Genomic DNA, 7,624 nt, shown 5'->3' with positions numbered 1-7,624 from the left:
AAACATAATATAGAATATAGGAGGCTGTGTGGTCCATTGGTTAAAGAAAAGGGCTTGTAATCAGGAGGTCCCCAGTTCAAATTCCACCTCAGCCACTAACTCATTGTGTGACCCTGAGCAAGTCACTTAACCTCCTTGTGCTCCGTCTTTCGGGTGAGATGTAATTGTAAGTGACTCTGCAGTTGATGCGTAGTTCACACACCCTAGTCTCTGTAAGTCGCCTTGGATAAAGGCATCTGCTAAATAAACAAATAATAGTGGCGTAGTCTGGCTATATTCTTTATTCCAGGGGCTTAGGTACGTCATGCACCAACCCTCCTCTTGCCGGTGTGGCACGTTACAATTTAACTGCACAGCAGATTCCCTAGTTGGATGATGAGCTGATAATATCTCTAACCAATGAAGCAGGCACGGTGACGTCACCATAATGATAAACAGTAATGCAGCGTGAGGTTTGTACTAAAACAGGGTCAGCTGCTGCAGGGAAAACGTTTATTTCTCAAACTGACCATTTTAAGAAATGTGAAAGCAGAACACACAGAAATACTTGGGACTGTAATTAGGAAGTGTACTGATGAGGAAAAAAAATGAAGGGAATTAAAATTGAAATGTACTGCAGATTACTTGATGGCAGAAGAACAAACGCCATTCACTAAATTTAGCTCTGATTGTACTAATGAAAATATCTAAAATATGACAACATGCTTGCTGTGGTGTATTTAATATCATAAATAGCAGAAAAAACTCACTGCGATTTAAAATGTGTTTTTACTGAACAATAAACAGTAACATGTAATCATAAGAGCTGTCTGTTACATGCTGTTAGATCAGGACTTCACTAATACTGAGCATGGGAGCTGCTGTTTCCCATTACAACTGTACACAATTAAAGGTGCGATCACCAATTCCATACACAACACCTGCAAAATATATAAACATGCTGAGTTCATTGCAGTCATCAGCTGCATAGATGAACCATCCAGCAGAATGAGGCAACAAACAAGTGAGTACAGACTCGACACACCTGGCTGTAAGATTGCACACAGTTACTGGTACACCGGTACTGGTACTTGAGATGAAAAGGTTGAAAACCACTGGTCTAAATGGACCCTGCATAATAACTGAAGGCTCTGGACAAAACATCTTAGAAATGTCTTCATGGAGAAAGAACAACATGAATAAACAGTTTTTGTCTTTTGGTGCCAGTATAACATTGCTCTCATATTTCAAAACAAAAGTATCTATTTCTGAAACGTCTGCTCCAAAATGATTTGTACCCATAAGGAACATGACATGACAAAGAATACAATCTGCATGGTGTTATAAATATCTCTGCTTTCTGCATTAGAAGTGTTAGTTTGCAAGCTGTAAATTATAGTAGAAGTTAAAACTTACAAGAGACTAAGTCAAGTAGACAGAGTTTTGGCTGGTGCCTTAATTACTGTACCTGACTCGTTTGTTCTTTCAGTGCTAAAATGTAATTAAATGCTGCCTTTTGCAATTACAAATCCATTTCACCCAAGAAGAGTTTGTTGCAGTTTGAAATATTGTGGAGTCTTCCCTGACATTTCACATATTTTACACTGTTAGATACATAATTCTTACAAACATGTTAGTGTAAAATGCTGCACCCTGTACAGTTTGTAATATAATAGTGTTTGTCCAAAGCTGTTAGTGCTCTGTAGGGAAATCCCTAAACAGCAATGTGCCTCCTACTTTAATAGAGGTTGTGAAGCACTGCTCTGAGAGAATCACTTACCTGCTGTGAGGTGAGCGCTGTTTAAGATCAGTAGCAGTGCCAGAGCTTGCTCATTGCTCAGAGCCATTCTCCTCTCTCTCTCTCTCTGTTTCAGCACAAAGTCCAGCACTTGGGTTAAACTCTATTTGTGTTTGATGCTCTCAGCTCTGTGACTGCATGAAATGCATATTTCCTGTACTGTTAGTTTTATCAGAATGATCTATATGTGTATTTTACACGCCTGCATGGTGTACTGACCACCTCCAGTTCCCAGTGTTGATGAAAATACTAAAAATCTACATTTAATCTAAGTCTTTTAATTTGCTTTGGTTTAATTCTGGACTGGATTTAGAAAGTATATTTTCCAATAAGGATTTAACAGCTTTAATCTGTTACAGTTTGGAAAGTCTTTCATGATCTCATGAATTCACTATTTTTTGTTCTGTTAAGGTACTTTTTGACTGGGTCGTTTTCACAAATCTTGCTAGTTAGTTAAAGACTGTCTTCTTTATTTGAGAATTACTGGATGTCTTTCAGAGAACACAAATATAGAAATGTCAAATACAAAGCTGAAAGGACTGTTTTAAAATAAATAGGCTTCCATTTAGATGTACTGTAGTTGGTTTTGTTGGTAAAGTACTATATTTTCAACAGAAGTATTTTAATTCAGAACGATATGATTCTGAAAATATCACTTGCAGTACATACTTTTAAATCCGGTAGGTATTGTACCAGTATGTAAAAAGATTTAACAGTATCCAAAGTCGGTATCCAAAGTTGCAGCATATAGTGCTTGATAAGGCCCTAATGTTACAGTTCATTTGCAAATGAAAATGCACAAAAGCAACTAAAGATCACAGATTTAAAAATATACATCATTTTATCTAATGCACAATAGGCAGATTTGCGCATGTTAAAAAAAAAAAAAAAGCAGCGGGCTGTGACGGATAATCAAATAAATTGTAACATTGAAGAGAGATGAGCTTTGTATCAGAAAACTGGTGATGGAGTCAGAAATCGCCTGTAACGGGTAAGTGCACTCATTTGTTTCATATAATATAAAAAAAAAATATGGGAATTGATTTGTTTCTTAATACAAGGACGGTAAAACGCGTGAGTGTCGTATATCCGAGTGCTGTCAAGTTTGTTTTAAATACTAATAATTAACACACACAATAAATTGGTGCGTTGGTAATTCATGAAGATTTTCTTGTGTGTTGTTAAGCATTAAGAGGTGAAGGGGGTGTGATTAACATGAGATATTATATTAGCTCTCTCTGCTCTATCTCCATACAAGGTGTGAAACAAGTTCTTTATCTCAAGCTTCACACATTCTGCAGTACGCCTCAGCCACAGTGTGGTCAGCTTAAGCCTCACGTCATCTGCTTTAAACGTTTAGGATACACGTCATGTGATAATATTAGAATCAACCATCAGTTCCGTGTGAAAGTATATTTAAACTTGAATTTATCAACTTTGTGAGAGTTTGCAATGAATTGCTATGGAATAAACCCAGCATGATCCCTCTCCGTCTAGCTGCCCATATGAAAGCTCAGCAAAGTTCAAGAACAGTTTTGTGTGGTAAATGAGAGGCAAAGAGGGATTAAAAAGCATGGTGAAGCACCGTAAACTGCGGCAGTACTGTGCAAATTCATCACGGTTGAACATTTTCAGTTTCTAATCATCAGCCCTTTTAAAAGCTTTCCGTTGCTGTTTCTGACACAGGGAGTGTATCCAGAGTGTCTGTTTTGTTCAGAGCAGCACAGGGCACACAGCAATCTGATAGTGAACACTGTTTGCAAAGGGAGAGCATGTGGGGGGAGATTAAGCAGAATTGTATCGCTCAAAGAATGTATAAAATATAACAAACATATGATATTATTATTATTATTATTATTATTTTTTATTTCTTCGCAGACGCCCTTATCCAGGGTGACTTGCACTGTTATAACACCAATTGGAAGTTCTTTGCTATTTTCCATCTGGATATTCACCACTGCTGTACATGACCTGTGTGATCCCACATTCTACTGACATAGCTGCTAATTATGCTTCAGGATCGGAACCTGTGCTTGTATTTATTTCTGCATACAAACCATGAGCGTCTTATATCCGGTAAACAGTCTCTGTTTACCAATGAAATGGTTCTGCCCATCATCAATGGTGCTGTGCTGTGCAGGTGTGTCTGTGTGTGTGTGTGTGTGTGTGCAGTGTATGTGCTGTGCAGTGTGTGTGTGCTGCACCGCCCTTACGTATTGTGAGCCCTGGCGGTGAGATGAGGTTCAGAGCTCTGTAAGCACATCATGCAACATATTCACACCACGCATGTGTTGCTCTTTTGCATAGTGGTTGAGACGCTCGCTTGTGGTGTGTGTGGTTACTGGTTTACACCCAGGCTCTGTCATGTTTAACGTTGCAAATCAGGTTCAATAATGAAAGGAAATATTGATTTTGATGTAAGCTGTTTAACATTAACGCCCTTGTGAGCAGCCATGTTCTTACTGTCAGCGATGACTCTAGGGACCGTCTATCAATTACAATACTGTTAGTACTAGGGACTGTATCAATTACAACACTATTAGTACTAGGAACTGTATCAATTACAACACTGTTAGTACTAGGGACTGTCCATCAATTACAGCACTGTTAGTACTATGTACAGACAGCAGCTCATTCACAGATGACCACGTCTTCAATGTCATATCATTGCAGCCTCTACACTGTTATATACGTCACATCCGGACTGATTGTGAAGTCGGTGCAGAGTTGTAGGCTGTCCTGCCCATATCGCTTCAGTCCATTGGTTCCAGGCTGTCACCCCTGATCCCTATCACAGACAGCCCCTGCTGGGCTACAGTACATGATGCAGCAATGTCCACTGATCAGAGCTCCTTGCACTATTCCTGGATGCGCTATCATTTGGTAGGAACTCAGCAACTGGATGATAGTGAGATTTAGATCCACATGACTTCAAGGGCTGTATTTCAGAAACATGCATGCATTGATAAAAACAATGTTGTTGTTGTTATCTATTTATTTGCAGACTCCCTTATCCAGACGACTTACAGTTAATACAAAATATCACAATACAAAGTATCGCCTTACAAAATATCACAGTACAAAATTACAGAATGACATTACAGTTAAGCGCAGTTAGAAAGTACAATAAATCAGTTGAAAAATAAGATCAACTTCAATAAGCGCATGTAACAGGGCGAGCAGCCCTGTACGTATTATTTATTTGTTTATTTTTAGAACGGGGTCTCCCCCTCCGCCCTGCAGTGTTATTTTGTATTGGCTTTGTGTTTTATGATTTAGTTGTATTTATTGACGGTGAAGCGCTGTGTGTTTTATTGTTTTTATTTTTTAAAACCTGTTCTGAAATAAATTAAAAACCTTGTGCAGAAGGTGACCATCTCCTGAATTAAGTGGTCCAGTGGTTAAAGAAATGGGCTTATAACCAGGAGGTCCCCGGTTCAAATTCCTCCTCAGCCACTGACTCATTGTGTGACCCTGAGCAAGTCACTTAACCTCCTTGTGCTCCGTCTTTCGGGTGAGACGTAGTTGTAAGTGACTCTGCAGCTGATGCATAGTTCACACACCCTAGTCTCTGCGAGTCGCCTTGGATAAAGGCTTCTGCTAAATAAACAAATAATAATAATAATAATAAGATGGTCACCTGCATAAAAGCCTGCAGCTCTCTGCCCTCAGTGTGGGTGTATGAGGAGCGAGAGTGGAGAGAGCGAGGAGAGAGAAAAACAAAACTAAAAATTAAGTATACAGGAACAGTGAAGGCTACAGCCCAGCCTGACCTTTATTTATTATTTTGTGTTTGTGACTTGTTTTTGTTTACCTATTTTATTTTCGCTCTGTGAGCACGTTTTTTTTTGTTTAAACCTTTGATTTATTTTTGTAATTAAATTAAACGGCGCAGTGGTGTAGCGTGGGAGAATTGATGAAGGGAAAAGACGAGGCGAGAAGCAGAATTTTGGATGAGCTGGAGCTGACGGATAGCAGAGGCAGGGAGGCCGGCCAGGAGGGAGATGCAGTAATCAAGACGGGACAGTACCAGGGCCTGGACTAGGAGCTGTGTGGAGTAGTCGGTGAGGAAGGGGTGGATTCTGCATATGTTGCTGAGGAAGAAGCGACAGGAGCGTGCCAGAGTAAAGATGTTCTGAGAGTAGGAGAGGGAGGGGTCGAGGGTGACACCGAGGTTCATGGTTGTAAGGTGGTGTTTGAATTAGCTGAGGTAGTGTGTGATTAGTACCAGGCGAGTGTGGTTAAATTGAATAGAAGTTGATTTGCTATTTGATTGGTTTCCACACAGTTTAGCTGCTGTTTTCCCACCCAGCTGTTATATTAATCACGCAGGCTATTTGTGCACCAGCACGAAGAGCCTCACAACAAAAGAGCCGGGAGTCTAGCTGTGGGAGGCCTGCGCCGAGACGCTGTTCGAATAGATCCCAACCTAACGGCGCTCTGGAAGATGCCATCTACTAGTCAGGTCTGTACCCTCCACCCCACCGCTCCCACTGTACCTATTTGTCTCGCCTGTCTTGCTATGACTCTCTCACATCCCTGTTCTGCCCTCTCTCCGCTGCTGCTCCTCCAACCCCTCTATCCTCATCCCTCTGCCTTTCCCCCCCCCCCCCCCCCCTCCTGCACACTCTCTGGTGCACTCTGGAACTGTCACTCTTCTGCTAACAAGGCTGATTTCATCTCTGCCTTTGCCTCCCACCTCTCTCTCTCGATTTCCTTGCTCTCACTGAAACCTGGCTGTCCCCCGATAACACTGTAACTCCTGCCGCCCTGTCCTCTCTACGTCCTGTCCCATACCCCACGTCTCACTGGACGGGGAGGTGGGACTGGTCTTCTCTCTCCATACTTACTCTTTTGTGTCCCCTCCAACCTCTCCTCACTCTCCTACTCTCTCCTCTGCTAAATGTACTTATTTTCAATCTGTAATCCAAGACTCCACTAACAACCCACGTAAACTATTCTCTACATTCTCCTCCCTCCTAAACCCTCCCCCCTCCTCCTCCCTCCTCTATCTCCCCTGATGACTTTGCCTCCTTCTCTTCTAAAATCTCAGATAACCGCAAACTCTTTAACACTTCTCCCTCCCCTGCACCCCCTCCTGCTCCAACCCCTACACCCACTGCATCCCCTACTAACTCACCCTCCTTCTCCACCTTCTCTCCCCTCTCAGACTCTGACCTCTCCTCTGCTCCAAGGTCACAAACCCACGATGTGTGCCCTGGACCCCCTCCCCACTCACCTCTTTCAAGCTGCTGCTCCTGCTCTACTTCCCTTCATCTCCTCCCTTCTCAACACCTCTCTCCTTTCTTGTCTCTTTCCCTCTGCCTTCAAACAAGCCTCTATCACTCCCCTCCTCAAAAAACCTATCCTCGACCCCACCTCCCTCCAGAGCTACCGTCCTGTCTCCCTCCTACCCTTCCTCTCCAAAACCCTCGAGCGGGCTGTACACGGCCAGCTCTCTGCTTTCCTGTCCAACCACTCTCTGCTCGACCCTCTCCAATCTGGCTTCCGCTCTGCTCACTCCACTGAAACCGCCCTTCTGTCTGTCACCAACTCATTAAACTCTACCCGAGCTGTCTCTCTCTCTCTCTCTCTCTCTCTCTCTCTCTCTCTCCGTCCTAATTCTCCTCTACCTCTGCTGCCTTTTGGATTCAAGAGGAATAGAGATAGAGATCAGCAGTGGGGAGGAAGAAAAGGAGATCTGATTTGCAGAAGTTGAGGTTAAGATGATGTGAGTGCATCCAGTAGGAGACAGCCGAGGCAGGTAGAGATACAGGAGGTAATGTCCAAGTCAGAAGGGGGAAAAGAGAGGAAGATCTGGGCGTCATCACCATAGAAATGATACAA

Source organism: Acipenser ruthenus, chromosome 36 (genome assembly GCF_902713425.1).
Source record: "Acipenser ruthenus chromosome 36, fAciRut3.2 maternal haplotype, whole genome shotgun sequence".
Lineage (NCBI taxonomy): Eukaryota > Metazoa > Chordata > Actinopteri > Acipenseriformes > Acipenseridae > Acipenser > Acipenser ruthenus.
The sequence above is the reverse complement of the archived record's forward strand: the minus strand, read 5'-3'. Positions refer to the sequence as shown.